Source organism: Neolamprologus brichardi, chromosome 16 (assembly GCF_056152115.1).
Source record: "Neolamprologus brichardi isolate AB-2024 chromosome 16, ASM5615211v1, whole genome shotgun sequence".
Lineage (NCBI taxonomy): Eukaryota > Metazoa > Chordata > Actinopteri > Cichliformes > Cichlidae > Neolamprologus > Neolamprologus brichardi.
In genome coordinates, this window is record NC_142119.1 from 24,752,588 (window position 1) to 24,770,461 (window position 17,874).

The window sequence follows — 17,874 nt, forward strand, 5'->3', positions numbered from 1 at the left end:
CTGTAGATGCTCTTTCCATAGCTGGGATAATTATTCCTACTGTGACCTTAATGATTCGCTCTGTTCATCCTGCATCTCATCCACGTGCCAGGCCCTCAGCAGAGCCCTGTGTCAGGGAATATGAAAAACCCATATAATGAAACCATTTTGGCTGATGGAAAAAAGGGGCTACTGAAGCTGCACTTGCTACAAAGACGGCTCAATTATATGAGTAATTGTGATAATTTTCCCTCCATTCACTGCCTTCTCTGAAAGGTAAAAAACACAGATGCTGAAAGGGAAATTACTTGGACAATATATAATCTGTGAAATGGTCACAACAGAAAAAAAAAGATGACTGTAAGAAAGTGTAGGACTATAAATAGGTATGTTAATGCAGGGCACATAAATACACCCTCAGAAGCTCGCAGACATAAACAAACAGCTCTACACTGTGCAAGCTCATGTGAAGAGCAGGGAAAAAAGCAACAAATGACCACTGGGGAAAAAAAACATGATAAAAGTAGATATGCAGCTGCCAGAAAATTAAACCTCCTTCTCCTTCCTTTTGACAAATTTCAGCTCCTGAAAATGCACCCCCATAGTTGGCTATCATTTGTTGTTCTCTGACAGGAAAAGGATAATTACCTCTCTCAGAGGCAGGAGGACTGACATGCCCTTTAGACTTTGCCATGAATGCAGAAGCTTGATAGAAAGCTTGAGGAATAATTTTGTTCTTTGGCTTTTCCTTTATGTTCGAGAGCATGTTTTATTCCGAAGAACTTGGAGATGGCAGTATTGTAGAGTGCATTAAACCATGAGTGTTCCTACTGTAAATATGACATCCTGGTGTCTATCAACGTCTCCATTCGGGAGGAAAAAAAAACTCTGAAATGCATTAAAATTTCAATTTCATCTCGCTGCGAGACAGACGAGATAGTGAGATATGCATTACTTTTTCCTTTCACAGTGGGTGTTGGATTAAACATTTCTCCTTCCTTGGTGGGTGAAAAAAATCTAAAAGCATTTTTTTTCTGTCAGGCAGAAACGTGGCTGTAAATCCAACTTCTGTGGAGACCTAAATGCATTGTGTTCTCTGAAGCAGCCCGCCTATGTAGATCTCCATTAAAGGAAACACTACATTAACACTTGCTGTTGTGTTTGAGGGAAACAGCAGATGAAGAAGTAGTCAGATATCCACACTAATTGTTTTTAACTCTCTCCCAGCCAGCCAGCTGATTCTTGTGAATTGTTTCATTATGGACACCATCATTTCCCCCCTCTTTAAAAGAAAAAGTCCATTTTTTTCCCAGGTAAACCTCCCGCATGTGCATCCGCTGACCCCTCGGGCCCTGCGATCTAGAATAAATCTTTCCAGACAAGCTGAGCAACATTACAGCCTTGCAGCTCAAACACTTGTATCGCACTCAAATGATGAGTCTCTGTCACACACCATGTCATCAGTTTCACCCCCAACCCCCCAATAACTTCCGTCCCATTGAGCAGTGTTGTGTGTTATGGGGCCAAGACAGCCAGAGACCCCCCGGTCTTACTTGATTGTGCCTCCAGTAACACAGAAAAGCAGCTAGGTCCCGGCACAAGCCTATACTCAGCTTCGTTTTTGTGTAACACACAAATACACGCGCGCACTCTCTCCATAAACCACCAATCTCAGTTCGCTGCACCCCACTGTGAACTTCCTGACAGCCTCCAGAAATGTTTTCAAGTTGTCAAATCTCTACAGTAATAGTCTGGGAGCAGAGAATACAACAAAACAATAATCATGTGATCAGATATTTAGGTTATGTAAGGACCATAAGAGCCTGTTTGGGTTGCATCTCTCGGGCTCTTTCATTTGCTGTTTTCACTTTGTTTCACATGGAAAGCTGGTGAGGTATTTAAACAGTTTGGACTCCTTGGCACTGAACCAAATTGGCTTCTCAAATCATTTTACTTGCTGTTCTTTGCAGCAGCAGCAGCAACAGCTGAGACATTTGAGCACAAATTTGTTGTTTTGCAAACAAGTCCTGACCGCAGCGAGGGAGCGTCTGAAAATTATTAGGCCAATTAAAAGAAAGGCTGAGGTTTAATTTCATCTGTCAGGCTACGACACTGGTTACTATATTGTCCATATCTCAGCTGATTTAGTTGCTATTGTAAAGGTTTTTGGTCCTTCAAGTTTAGCGAGCCATAAATACAGTTAAACTTCATACTCATTTACTAACAGCAAAAAACTAGCAGCCAAAATAACCTTCTGTTATTCTGAGATATAAAAGGCTGCTGAAACTCTCTTTTATGAAGTCTGAATAAAACATAAATAATCTGCTGTAACAGCAGTGCACCAATGTGGCTCTGGCTACAACCTCAAAAGTCCAGCTATAGGACTTTTGTTCAATGTGCTGTGGTTGCTCTTTTGCTTAAAGCCCTGTGAAGCTGCTGTACTTATTTGGTATACATATATGTATGAATGGAAAACTAGCTCCACTTCAGCTGATAAAACCGTGCAGTTAAACACAAAATACATGCAAAAATGTGATTTAGGGACCGTGTGAAAATTATTGGGGTCTGCAGCCAATTATAGCTGGAGAATATGACACCATCACAACTCACCTTGGCTGTAATAACCAAAAGTGCACACTGAGTATGAGACAGTGTGTCCTAATTTCACATACATAATCAGAAATCCAACACGAGAAGAACTGGAATAACAAAATTATGCAAACAAAAATCTGTGGAACAAGAACTACAATGTTAAATTTATATTACACATTAAGGCGCACCACCCAGACTCACTTGGTTGAGCCGGTGACCCACACGGGTCATACTCCCCACTTCCCACCGCTTTCTTATCATTTTCTGCACCGTCCTGTTTAATTAAGGCTAAAATGCAACCCCCCAAAATATTACACATTTAATACCCTTTCAAAACTTCTTCTGTTAAATTTTAGAGCAAAGTTGGGTTGCATATATGTTTCCTCCTATACTGGTATCCTAGTTTAGCTTTCGGATGATTTTATTCAGATGGGAATAAACCAACAAAAGTTTGAAGAGAAAGTTTAAACTTTTGCAAAATGGGAAACGCATAACCCTCGCCAATATGTGATCCCTCTCATCTCTTAATTTTCCCCACCGGCTCTTACCCTTACATTTTTGGAGAAAAAAAATATTCTCCCAGCAGCGGCAGCAAGAAAACTCCAATCATCCTCATGTGATTCATAGATAAAGGCATAAATGTAGGGTCTATACTACTGCTCCCACTGACCCTCGGACACAGGTGGTCTGATTTTGTACTTCATAACCAGCAGTCTGATATAAACCAGTCTGACCTACAGCTGTACCTCACAGATATTACTAACCAGGGACAGAGAGCCTCGTCTTCCAATTACAGGCTGAGCTTCAGGCTGTGGTGCAGCCTGAAGCTCAGCCATCTATGGAGAAAGCTAAGACAAGGCTGTCAGAGACTTTAATAAATGTAGGGAACACTGCATGGGAAAAGTATTGCTGTCTCAATAGAGTGACACAGACAAGCCAAGGCTGTCAATGGAGCCCCTAATGACAGAGTAAGATAATGACAGACCCCAGTTAGAATCAGCAGGAAGAGGAAGATCAATCTGCAGCCAGAGAGGGAGGGATGGAAGGAGGGGGACAAAACTGTGGGCTCTTTCTTTTCTATTTTCTCACTTTTAGCTCATCTCATACATATCTTTCTGCTGCAGCTGGCTCGCATCGTGGCGGGGCAGCTCTGCATTAAGCACACAGTGGATCAATAGCCATTACAACTCCCTCACAGCCTGACACATCGCAGGGCCACAGTTGACATTTCACTCAGGGCTGCATTGATCCCCAGTGCACAATATTCCAGCCCCCAGTTAGTAGCCGAGCCTGGGGTCTGGCTGGAATTGAAAAGCGAGGGAGGGGGGTGTAAACCGGCAGAGGGGTGGCTAACCAGCTGCCCGTGCTACAAGTAAACAGCACACCCCTTGATGCATTCCTCGTTTTCAATCTTCTGGTTTTCCTGCCACCACTGGCAATCCGAGAGGCTGTATCAGAGGATCAAAGCTTGACCTATGTGAATTATTTATACATGCGCCAGATCAGTGTATACGGCCATGCTGACATGGTTGTTGATAGCATCTTAGCTTTCTGCTGACCAGTGGAAAGGCAAGGAAAAAAAGAAGGGAAAAAACCCTAAAATAAGCATTTGGCGCAATTAAAAAGTGGGAGTTTCCAAGAAAGCTTATTCAAAATAAACACAAAAATAGCAGACAACACAAAATTAGACACAATTTGAGTTAATTTCTTTTTAATTGCCTTCTGAGGCCTAAGATGCTATCTCTGCGGTTAGATTGACAAAACGCTGAATTCATATTCGGGCAGTAGCCACAAAATGTTCCTGCTAGGAGCTTGTACAGTATCAACTCAAGCTACGTACATGCAATACTTCCAATAGGACACTCTCTTTCAGCACAAACCCTTGTAGTCTGGATTGTTTGCATCACACGTGTTGGAATAATAATCACATTTTTGCAAAGAATACATCATCTTTCCATGGAAGTGTTTGCTGTGCAGCTTCTCTGAAAAACAGAAAACGCGATCTTCTCATGACTCCTCCGCGGGTGAACAGTGCCGCTGTGTTTGATTTCTAAATTGCAATTGATAATTGAAAGAGAGGGGGATTCCAGGGTAAAATGACTACGAGAGATTTAATACCTGTCAGGTGTAGTGTGACCACATTGTTCACAGTAAAGATGATGGAAAGAACAGTTCTATACGGAAGGGGGAGGAAAGCATGATAAATCTTCTTTCTCCTACAATGGATTTTGTGTGTGTGTGTGTGTGTGTGTGTGTGTGTGTGTGTGTGTGTGTGTGCGTGTAGAAAATATGTATCTGCTTCCAAGCTATGTATTCTGAACAAATCACATCTGATATTAAAACCCCATCATGTCTGAAATGATGTCATTGAGTTACATTGCAGGGGTTCATGCTATGTGTATATTTATCTCACGACTTATTTTAATGTGTTAGGCAGGATTAAAGGTATAATCCCAAAATTAAAAATTCCCTCCCACCACAGATTTACCATATGCCCTAATGTTTATAAAGTTTACACCGTGAAAAAGTGTGTCGATAAACTTCTCAGGGTGCAGCGACACCACACAGCAGCAAGAGACGTGTACCTCTGATTCACATCCTCTTTCTTTTCATTTTTTTTTATGCGGCCTGCCATACACATACATGTTACAAAATCTGTGTTAATAAGAGAGAATGAGATCAAAAAAAAGGAAAGTACATGAAGATGAGAGCGGGTGTTGTTCAGTCACAATGCTCTCAACACGAGATGGTGAGCTGAGGGGGGCAGCGGCTGGGATTGTGAAGCCACAGGTTACTCTGTCTGCACGACCCTTGACAGCAGAGAGACACCGGAGCCCCGCGGGCTGACAGAGGACTCTCCCCATCAGCACTCATATAATGCCGCTTTGGCAAGGACTCGCAAGTAAGACGAGGCTACACCCGAGAGCCGCTGGCAAGTTTCCAAGTAGTTTATGGATATATGCCAGGGCAGAGAATAGCCCTAATGTTTATGGAGTGCATGTTGTTTAAATTATTAACTGTCACAAAGAATTAAGCACACATGCAAAACTGTAATATCTCCCATGATAAGTTATTTAGAAATTAATTACAGATTTGCACAATTGCACAAGCATTTTCTGCAAGGAACATTTCAAATTCAAATTTCCCTCAGAAGCCTGAAGGCAATGTTTTAGTCCTTTCTTCTTTTAGTCCCACCTTTTTTGTCCTGCTCCCAAAGTCACTTGTCTGACTGGTCAATTACTATGTTTTTCTCCCCCACAGCCTCACAAAGTCAAATAGATGCTTTCGTAGCTCCGTTTTATGACAATGTTTGTGTGAATTATTCAGCCTACGCTTTTATCAAATAACAATAACTTGAAAAACCCTAATGCAGAAATAGCAATTCAGGTAGAAACTCCAGCTCTCTTTCATCCCTCCGTCTGCTTTCTTGGAAAAAGAAATCAACAATCCTCCCCACATCATTGACGTCTGTTATTCGTGGTTGCATTGTGAAGGAAGCACACAAAGCTTCACAGTAGCTAGCGAGACGTTGTATGTGTGTTTTATATTAAGAGCTTAAGGGTTGAGTTTCATATTGAAGATGACTGCTGAAAGTCAACCTTTTGGACAGAGAAGGCAGCACTCCGCCCTGGCTTTGCTCAGAGGAAACACCTGCAGAGAGCAACACATGGTGGTTTGCAGGGAAACCTCTGCTGTCTGTTTTGCACTGATGAACTATTTCCAAGTAAAGAGGACTTGTTCTGAACATCTGTAGCTCTGGATATTGTTTAAATGCACCACCAGGGAAAGCCTGACAGAAAAGCAAGCAGGAGTTGTTGATGGTGGTTTGCACAGAGGGCAACGAGCTATGGTTTTGGTGTGCGGCAGCTTGGCTTCTCAGTGCTGTGTGAGAAAGTTTTCTCCCTCCTTGCAGCCTGGATAAATTAGCCCCAGAGCCAGAGTGTGGACAGCAGCTGGAGTGCAAGAGTCAGCTCTGGCAGTGGTGATAATCAACAGGGAGGATGTGGAGAGAGAAAAACCCTGAGGGAGGAGGGGGTGGCGAGGTTGGGGGGGAGGTTGTAGCTGTTGTGATCTTACAGACCCAATCAGAACCCCAAGTGGAGCCGAGGCCTCATGCAGTGTAACAGCACACCATCGTGCTGCAGCACTCAACATCCTGGACACAGAGCAGGTCTCCTCCCTAACCGGCTGCTTAACCCTTTCATAGTGTGTGTGCGCACCTCTCCCCCGGCCCCCATTCGCTCATCACTGCGCTAATCAGCCTCAGAGACAGCAGCTGCAGGGAGCCCCTCTCCTAACCTGGGCTGGAGAGGCTGTTATACTCAGCAAGAGCAGGGCAAATACAGAGCTTAGTGTTCTCAACAGGGACCGCAGAGCATCCACATGTTCCACACTGGCTGCTCCATCCACTGTGTCACATTCAGTCATCAGATAAACCATGTGAGCACTCACTGGGGCTCTTTATCAGAGGGCGGAGGTGGAACATGTACTTGGATCCTCACCTGAGTAAAAGTCATTATGTTATAATGCAGTAGTATTAGGAATTAATATATTGGTGCTGCAATATAGCAGTACTAAAAGATAACAGTGATTTTTTATTGGTATCATAATGACAATTACATACGATAATATCTTATTTGTATGCTTTTGCAGTCAGTGTTGCAGACTCAGTGTTTATTCACCAAAAATGAGACAAAACTCATAACAAAGAAAGTTAAAGATGATTTTACTTACCGAAATATCAGTATATTTTATAGTTTCTAAAGCGATTACAATAATATTGTTATTGTTAAAGGGGGAAAAAGCCCTAAAATCATGTTACTACTGTAAAAAGTAAGCAATGTATCAAAGTGCATCAAAAGAAAAAACATATGTAATCCATAATCAAAATCAGCTTTGTTGGCCAAGTATGTGTACACATACAAGACATTAGGCTTTTAACAGACAACAGAATAGACACACAGAAAACAACAACATGTATGGCATATTTATATATGCAATGCTGCAGCAGTGCAGAGTGCACAAATGCACAAAAAACATATTCAATTTGCACTGACCAAAAAAGTAGACACTGGGTAAATGGGTAAGCTCATGCAGATGGTAACTAATTAGATAAAACTGTCATCTGGATTTGTAATTTAAGTGAAACTGATGCAGTTTGGTATTTGATTGGAGATTTAATAAATAGAATATCTAATAAAATATTCGATTGTGCTGCTATGAATAGCAGTAAACCTACAGAAAATAAAAAGCTACATTTTATCTCAACAGATATTATAAATGCACTATGGCAGGGACATAACTGGGCTAAAAAATAACACAAAATAAAAGCATAAAACTGTGCACAGCTTTTCAGACAGTCTGAAAACCCATTTTCTACATGTTAGTGCTTCAACAGAACCCAGTTATGCTCTTTTTCCTTAAAGAATACATGAATAACCGCATTACTGGTTCACCGACATGTTTATGTTGGAGCTAATTTTAATATCCTGCCGAAAAGTATAATGCATAACATGCACTTTTGTGTACAGCATTCCCTTGTTAAATATAAAAAAAATGTGGCATTCTCATGTAAACTAAAAATACCTCAGATCAGCGCTGAAAGCTGGGGTTTTATGATGGCCTTATTATCTGTCTCTTTATTGGACAGCTTGAGTGGCCACAGATCCGCTATAAATCAGGCAGAGTTTAAATAAACCCCTGATGAATGTTAAGGAGGAAGAATAATGTACTGTATTCCCTGGAAGTCCCGACAGTGCTGGCAGTTATGTCTTATCCTCACTAAATCAGGACTGCAGGTCAAGCCATCTCAGAGGTTGCACGCGACCAGTGATTCATCAGCATGTGCGTGACACCGGGACATGATGGAGGGTTTGGAGGAACGTCCGGACAGGTAGGGTCAGAGCCAGGTCTGATTACACAGCTGCTGATCTTCCACAAGAACCCAGAGACAAACCAGCACCCCATTCCTGCTTCAGTCCTTGAATTCATCCATCCAGAGTCAGACTGATAAAACAGACCCAGGCCTCAGATGCTGCACAACCCACTGCTTTGTGGTCCAGTGAACAAACTCCCAGATTTGAGGTTTGCTTTCTGTGGAGCGGTTTGTATATGTGTCACTGTGTAAAGGCAACAAACACATTCAGAGTTTGCACAAATGAATTACTCACAGCCTCTCCACAAAGTATAGACCGAGAACTATCTCTTCCAAAGGACTGAATGGTATTGGTAGAGCCAATGCAATCTCTGAAGCCCAGCTTGACATGACATGAAGCAACGATTTTATGTTGTCTGTCAAATATACAGGAAGAAAAAAAAATCAATGCAGCCTGACAGCATTACATAAAGAGCCTTTGTGCCTTGATATTTCTTTTCTGCCTGTGTACTTTTGTCTGGGGTGTAGCGAGTCGTTCTCGAGGCCCAGGGGGAGCAGAGCTGGCAAGAACAATGTGGGAATCCGAGGAGGCAAAACTGCACATGTTGTCTTTTTTTTTTTCTTCTCCTCCACAGTTTATGCTGGGACTCCAGAAGAGGCGGCATCTTTACAGACCATTTCATCCGGCAACATCATCCATCACGGCAGACAGGTTAGGCTGCACCTTTAACACAAATCCCAGACGTGAACCCGGAATTCTTCGGAGATGAAGACGTTCCAAACAGAGGATTAATGTGCAGAATTAAGATCAAATCAATTTAACACAACGTTATTTTTGGCCATTTCCAAATGCTCGACATTTGCTTTCCTAATCCGACTCTCTCTCAGTGACGCCAAATGCATTTTGTAAATCAACAGCGATCCCGTGTATAAATTGATAAATTGAAATTTAAGCGCACAACTGCATCAAGCGCCCGTTCAATATAATGAAACCAGGTGTATCCATCTGCACACAATTAACTGGAGCTACGGTCCATATTTACAATTTCATGGGAATATGGGAAAAAGGTTTTTAGGGGAAACTGATCAAGCACTTAGTACACCAGCATCCATATAATCTGATTATGGCTAAAAGCCCAAACTTAGCCACGCTCTCTAGCAGAGGTGACAAAGCTATGAGAGCTACTGCCGTCCCAGGTGCAACCAGGCGGACTGAGGTTTCTGTTAACACTCCAGGCTTCAACCTTCAGAGCTTCAGCCACAGCTGAATGAGGCACTGCCTCCCACTCTCTCCCTCTCGCCCAGAAGAGGATCAGCGGTGGCTTAGAGCTGCCCAGGCAGGGAGGTGAACAAGTGGGGCTTTGAGGAGCCCTCTGCCAGTCAGACGGAGAGCTTCAGGCCTCTAGCCCTCAGGGGTTAACCTCTCAGACTGCCAAGCAAAATACTGCAAGAGGCTCGCAATTACAGAGACAGTCAAAGGCCACACGCAATTTCCAGAGCTATTTACACAGTTAGAAGGCCCCCCCTCCAGACCTGCCAAGAATAGGCAGAATTAAGATGGCAGAGAGAGGGAAGGTGGTCTTTTAAATACCCTTTGGCCTCTTATGGCTGTAATTCATTCACAAACCAACTAATGGCTTAAACAAATAAAAATTCTCCTCACTTCATATGAATTATACAGCATATATGAAACACAGGAAACATTTTAAAACGCATTTTCAAAATAAAGGCGCTCACACACTGAGTAGCACCTGTTCAATACAAATAAATAGTCCACCAGTAAATACGATATACAAAAATGTCTGATATATTTTTTTTATTTTAGCTATGTGAGCAGACATAATTAAAGGACTCTGTGATATTAATTACAAAAAAAACCTAATTAACAGATAATACCAACATAATTCATGAAGCGGATTTCACAAAGGCCTTAAAAGGTAGTTCCCAAAACTGAGAGCCAGGACCTCAAATGGGTTTCAATGCACATCACACAAGACAGTGAGCAGTTTTCCAAACATCTTTGTAATGCTGCTCTTTTTAAAACTGTGGAGGAATCCTGAGCTGTAAAGGTAGAAACAATCATCATGACGTCATGGTGACTGATTGTGACCTTTTTCCAAGCCTTGATCTGAGTATTTTGCTCGTTGCCTGAGGCGTGGATGCTACCAAGAAACTGAGGATACTGCACGCTTAGTAACAACTCATCTACTTATATCTTAATATCTCTCTGTACACACACACACACACATACATATATGCTTTATTGTTTGTTTTACTTTAAATAGCATCATTTACAAAGTGAGATTAATCCTGTATTAAAAAAAAACAAAACTGCAAATGAAAACATATTAAGGAAGTTTTCATAGATCAGCTGAGAATTTGAGTAATTTTCTAATACTATCAGATGTCTTTGTGCAGCGGAATTAACTACTATTATGTATAAGACACGTCCTCATTGTCTTCACTATTTAGACCCAGAGCCTGGTCTGTTTATTGCTCTTTTGCTTCAAATAGGGTCACAGGCCAATAGGTCTTTAAAAAAATGAATGTAAGCCACTGCTCTTACTAAGATACTAACATAACACAGCCCATCCTGAAAAAAAAACTCATCCCAGTTTTGAAGTCAAAGCTTCTAGAGTGATTTTTTGGATGTACTGTAACATATTGCAAGCTTCCTGTTACCACCCTTGGTCCAAGTACATTAGTCAGCGTGCCAATTAATGAGCTAGTGTATATGTTGGTTGTGCAGTGAGTTCCAAAAAAAACCCCCGAAACTGCTTCTTGGCGGGTAGGTGCAAGAACACCGCACCCCCACCCTAGTAACTGCTCCACCCTCCCAGGGGGCCCCAGCAGCCTCTAACCCGCACAGCTGTTCTCCAGGTCTAGAGCCTCTCCAGAGCCCAGCAGTTCCTCCTGCTTTGGGGACCGCCCGCCTGCCTGGGGGCAAGGAGCTCTAATAATAACAACAACATCCAACATGCAGGCCCGGGGTCAGACACAAACCGTGACCCTCCCCATCACAGCACCAGAGCCTGGACAGGAGCCAGGACACAGAGCCCCGCTGCAGCCTGGGAGAGCAGGGTTAGGAGAGGTAAAGGGTGGGTCTGTGGGTGGCTGGAGCTTTCAGGTCTGCTTTCACTTCCTGCTTAATGCACCACCACCACCATCATCATCATCTTTCTGGGGATGGAGGAGGCTTTGGATAGATTATGGTTGGAGGCAGTAAACTTGAAAATGTGGAAGCTAGATGATAAAATGTTATAAATGCAGCTAACTGTTGGGAAACTAGCAACAGGGTAGAAGCTTCTTTTTTGCCTCAGCACCTGTGTTTTGCCGTGGCACACCCCCACATGCAGCACTAAGCTGCAAAAAAGTATCTTAAATGAGTCAAGAGGCAGAATAATATCAGTCCATGCATATCAGCAGAACTTCTAGAAAAGCCTGAGCTTCAACACTCAGTCAGACATGGTAGCTTACATCAAATAAAACCCATGTACTTCTCCTTGTAAACGAAAACAGAACAAATTCCTGCTCCAAATAACAATCCCGAGTTTACTTTCAAGCGTTCAGAACTCCTCCCCAGTCGGGTCTTACAGGTCGGCCAACAGTGCACTTACGGTTTCTCACACACTCCATCCGAGGGGGAATACTTGGCCCTAATTAGCACCGAGCATCTGGCAAATGTCAGCGTGGCTCTGTGTGCAGCATTCCTATTTACTTAGTAAGCTTGACTTCAGATGGAACAAACACAGCAAGAGCTTTTCAGTGCTTCAGGTTCTGGGAGTGCTTTGGTATTGCACTGTGAGTGACATACAGTATGTGCAATGCAAGAGCGGTCGTTTCATTATCCACAGTTTCTTTTGAGGTTTACTGAGCATTCCTCATACCACTGCAGGGCACACACACACCGTACACTCACACCGTACACTCACACCGACGTATCCGTTACTGCGTTAGTACACTAAAAAAAAATACCTTTCATATGTGTTTGTTTAATTCTCCCGATTGGACTTTGCTACTGATTTTGAATGTGTCATTATGAGATTTGAGAACCTTCTTAGAGGTCTTCATACCGCTGTTATTATCCAACTCAATTCCTTAAGTTTTATATAAAAAGTTGAGGGGTTTTTTTTTTGTCTTTAGACAAATAATTACATTAATTTCCTGTTATGACTCTGGGAAGTTGTTTAAACTGACAGCATCAAACAGGAATCCATAACCTCAGCTCAGAAAACAACCTGCCCTCACAAGTTTGGCCCCTACTGGTGTTATTTCTAAAAGCCACCATTCCCCTTTCCCCCTGTTTAGACATAAACTAACCACTGATCTCCTCGGGCACAAATTGCATATCAAATCTATGACAGCGCCCTCAAGGTTTAAAGCGTTCAAACACGTAAACACCCAGGTGAAACCGAGTCTCCCCCGTGGAAACGACAAAGACACGTTCACAGCAGCTCAGCAGTCGCCGAGAAGCTTCATCGCAGCAGAAGACAAGTAGAGTTCAGTCCGCTCGGCTTGATCTCGGCCCCTGATCTCCAACCTGACGTGATTACACAGAGGCTTCCTGTCTCCTCGGCCCCGATACCATCTCTGTCTGACTTCTCGCTCGCCTCCCACGCGGCTCTGTCCCAACCTCAGATAGCAACAATTACAGCCTAATGGGACAGTTTAAATTAGAAAACTACATCTAGCAAAGCACATGTTCATCCAGCTCCACAGCATGGCTCATTTAAGAGATTAATACTCAGCCAGGTCCTGCAGCACAAGAAAGGCACTCTTAAGAAATAGCAGCTTTAGTCAAGGGGGCCATTCATGTGCAGATCAAAACATAAAGCCTGCAGTTAATGTTGATTTTTTTTTTATAGGATTAACTAACAATTAAATCCTTCATGCTGTGCATAACACTGACACATGAATGTTTCCCGTTCTTCCATCTAATAATTACTCACAACTAATTTTTATTTAAAACACGCTGAAAATTGGTCCTCCGTGAATTTCCAACAAACAGCCCAACTTCCTGCTAGACGCTGTTATGTCATATTTTGGTACCACAAATGGAGTAAATGAAAACCGAATGCCACAGCAGGTTCCAGTCAGTGTGTGATAATATTTAAAAAGCGTAGGGTCATTTGCATTTCCACAAGTCAATTAAAACCAGCGCAACAGAAAGAGAGGAGGATTAAAAACAATGCGATAAATTAAGCCTTTCAATAAGCTACATCATCTTTATGAGGCTATCAAGAAGATTATTCTGCAAACATGCATCGCTTGTGACAAAAATAACAAGCCTCGTCACGCAGCTGTCAATCACGACAACAGCATCCACCACTTTATGTACACCAACTGATCCATTTTCATGTCATCTGAATAGAAACCCGGAGTAAAGCACGCTTGATTTGAAGTGCACCATGATCCCAATTCATTTAGCCGACACATGTAATCACAACCACAAGCTCTGGTCCTACGCAGATGGAAATCAATTACCATGCATTTCGGAAAAACCACTGTCAGCTTCCTGGGATTTATTCGTCTGATGCCGTTTCTTCTGCAGCATTATGAACGCCGGCGGACATTAAAGATTCCCCGTGTGAAAAACCTTTTCAACTGTTGCCGCTGCTCATTTCAAATTTGCTGACACTAAAGATGATTTGATGAAACAAATACTGTTTAAATCTGCACTTAAACATGACCAATCACGTCATGTTTAAGGAGAGGGGAACCAGCGGACTGGACTCCGGGGACTTCTGCTACAAAACCCATCAACAGCAGTACTTTCATCAAATCCTTCACTTGAGCAAATTACCATATCAGCAGCATGATCTGAAAGCAGTCCAAGAAACCACAATATGTGCTTTCTGACGCACAATTAAAAGATGTCAAACTTGGTTTCCTTTACACTGTTTTGGTTCTGGCTGTCAACGCATCAAACATTATCTTAAAGAGGACTCATTTAGCAGAGAAAAGGGACTGGCCAGGTTCACTGGCGGTGACGAGGGGGCTCCGTAGCCTGGGGGTATGTGGGTAACCAAGGAGCACAAAAGAAATGGATACCCGATAAGAAAAGCAGCGGTGGTGGGAGAGGGTTGAGGGGGTGGGAAGGGTTTGGGGGGGATTCTAACTTTCCTCCCTGGCTCTCTCCTGGGAACCTGGGGGCTAAGATGCTGGAGCTCCTCCACGCAGGTATCATATTCAGCAGGTCCTTCAGTACAGCTGGGCTCCGGTCCAAACTCCCTGACTGTCTGCCTCAGTGGAGAGAGGTGCAGGCGCCATAAGGTCACAGTAGCACAAATGCCAACAAGTGAAACTAAATATTCAAGTCAAGCTTGATACTGTTGTTGTTATTTCACAGAAGAACTGGCAATAAGCCTTTCTACCTGCTTTAATGCAGGTTGCATGTAATTATTTGCATGATTAAACATGATCAAGAGCAGCAAGGATATGCAAACATTAATGCACGTCTGCCCACCCCAGTTTTTTTTTTTTTTTTATCCGGTGAAATATGAAAAGTGAGAGAGGGGAGACTGAAACCCCTGAGACTTTCAGACATAAATCAACCTCCCACATCTCCACTCTGACGCAAACAGGCTTTATCCCCCCCTTACAAAAGCACGACAACCGAGGGCCCACGGCTGGATCCACGGTAATAGCTTCGACTCCGGCAGAAAGTGCACTGCTTGCTTCAGATTTCAATTCACTGCACCCGAGTGGCCGATCGACTGCAGAGGGTGAATAAACTGGAATAGAAATGTTGGATACCGCACGTTAGTCTGGACTATGATGGCTTTGATATGTATATATGTGTGTGTGTGTGTGTGTGTGTGTGTGTCTGTGTGTGTGTGTGTGTGTGTGTGTGTGTGTCTGACAGCTCATATGGTTTCAAAACTAGGATTTCAACATAAAAATTCACTTCAATAAAAAAAAAAACACAACACAGAAAGTTTCATTATCTGACCTTTTGTTAATTATATTCCAGTTGGATTCAGAGTAAATGAGAAAGAAAACAACTGAAATTAGTTCCTGATTTGTATCCAAAATAGTTCTTTCTCCAAAATAAGTGGATATTTTTTTTCTTTTATAAAACGTGTTAATCTAAGCGAGAAGTGATTATTGGAACTTCAGCTGAAAAACAATAACAATGATTAATCAAATACTTTCTTCAACTCTAAACACTCTAAACACCAGTACAACCATGATGTGGATTTCCTGTTCTGCCACTGCCCAGAGGTGCCCTGCTGGATTGGGATCTGTTGACTGTAGAAGCCATTTTAGTACAGTGAACTCATTGTCATGTTCAAGAAACCATCATTGTGGTCATGAAGGGATGCATATGGTCAGGTAAGCTTTGGAAATGACCTTCTGCGTGTTTTGGTAGTGGCCAGTGGTTATTTGAGTTACTGTTCCCTTCCTATCAGCTTGAAGCAGTCTGACCATTCTCCTCTGATGCCTGGCATCAACAAGACATTTTTACCTGCCACTTACTGGATATTTCCTCCTTTTCCAACAATCCTCTGTAAACCCTAGTGATAGTTGTGTGGGAAAATCCCAGCAAATCACCAGTTGAAATACTCAGACCACCCCATCTGGCACCAATAAGAATGCCACATTCAAAGTTGATTAAATCACCTTTTTCCCTCCATTTTGATGCTCACTTTGAACTTCGGCGGATCGTCTAGAGCATGTGCCTAAATGCACTAAGTTGCTGCCATGTGATTGCATGATTAGATATTGGCTTTAAAGGATTTGAACAGGTGTACCTAACAAAGTGGCTGATGAGTGTAGCTTAGCTGGGCTCTGTCTTATCTTAAACTCCCCCAGCAGCACTAAAATGGAGCATTTGTGACTGGAATATTTCCTGGTGAGCATTTCCTTAGATGCATTTAGTAAGTGAAAATGCATATTTCCCAACATGCCACAGTTTCTTTTCTACCGAATCAGTCTCCTCTATACTGCGTCATGACGATGCAGACATGCAACAGACATCAGACCCAGGATGGCATAATTAAGCTTTTCTAAACTCAACTGTGTGGTCTAAAGGGTCAAAAGAGGTTTCACACCCTTCTGACAACTGCAAGGGGCCTGCAAATCCTCCAAACCGGCCACATCCACAGCAGTTTGTTGCCCTTGTCCATCAGATATGTGAAGCTGTGAGCATGCTGTGTGAGAGTCTGACAATGTCTGAAAGTGGAATTAATGAGACAGCATACAAACTCACTAAACAATAATGCCACTTCCCACTAGCAGGTCAGCCGGCTGAGCTTATGCAGCGCAATGCAAAATGTGCACTCACAGCAGAAAAAGCAGAGAAAACTACAGTGAGATGAGGCCCCTCGTGGCCATGAGTGGATTCAATCAGTCTGAATTAGAGGATGTGAGGGGTTCCAAGGTTTTGTCTTGTTTCAAGAGGAGAGAGGGGGAAAAAATTGAAAATTGACCTGGCTGCCTTCATTTAGCGACAATGTGCTAAAGTATTTTAAAGTATGATGGGTATTCATCACAGTGATCTGCACAAGCGGGGGCAATACAGTGGCACAAAGGTTTGCAATTGAAAAGCATAATACTCATTAGTCTCAACACTCAACATCAGCACCAATCAGAAGTTACATTAGCTGTGAGAGGGTGCCTGGTCAAAAATCCCCTCCCTCCCTTACACAGATAACAACACACAAGGGAAAATGAATTAATCAGGCAAGTTGTGATCTATGATATGGCATTAGAGAGGAAAAACTGCAGATTTTACACAAGTATATATAAAGGCTGTTGTTAACTTTCTTTACTAAGTTGCACTGATGACATATTTATAAGGTGGAAACTGCTTTACAAGAACAAGAATGCATCACTACTGAGCATAAGATTATGATGAAGGGGGGTATGATAACACAAAATGATGAATACACCCCTCTATTTAGTTTCAAAGCTGAAAATAAATAAGTGCAATTAAATAATGCAACCAAGAAGAACAGAGCATTAATCAGAAGACTGGGAATTGCTTGAGGATTTGAAATACAATTATTACGCCTTTGAAAACACACACAGCGAGGAAACAGTGTGGGGGTCTGTCTCTGTCAATCCTTAGAGGAGACCTTCGTGCTCTCCTAGGGTTATATGCCGTTGGACCATATCACAGATCTCACAGTTCACACTGCTGTAAAGGTCAGTGTCAGGCTGTTTTCTGTACTTGGGGCTCAAGAATTGGGAGTTTGCCTTGTAATCGGAAGGTTGCCGGTTCGAGCCTTGGCTTGGACAGTCTCGGTCGTTGTGTCCTTGGGCAAGACACTTCACCCGTTGCCTACTGGTGGTGGTCAGAGGGCCCGGTGGCGCCAGTGTCCGGCAGCCTCGCCTCTGTCAGTGCACCCCAGGGTGGCTGTGGCTACAATGTAGCTTGCCATCACCAGTGTATGAATGTGTGTGTGAATGGGTGGATGACTGAA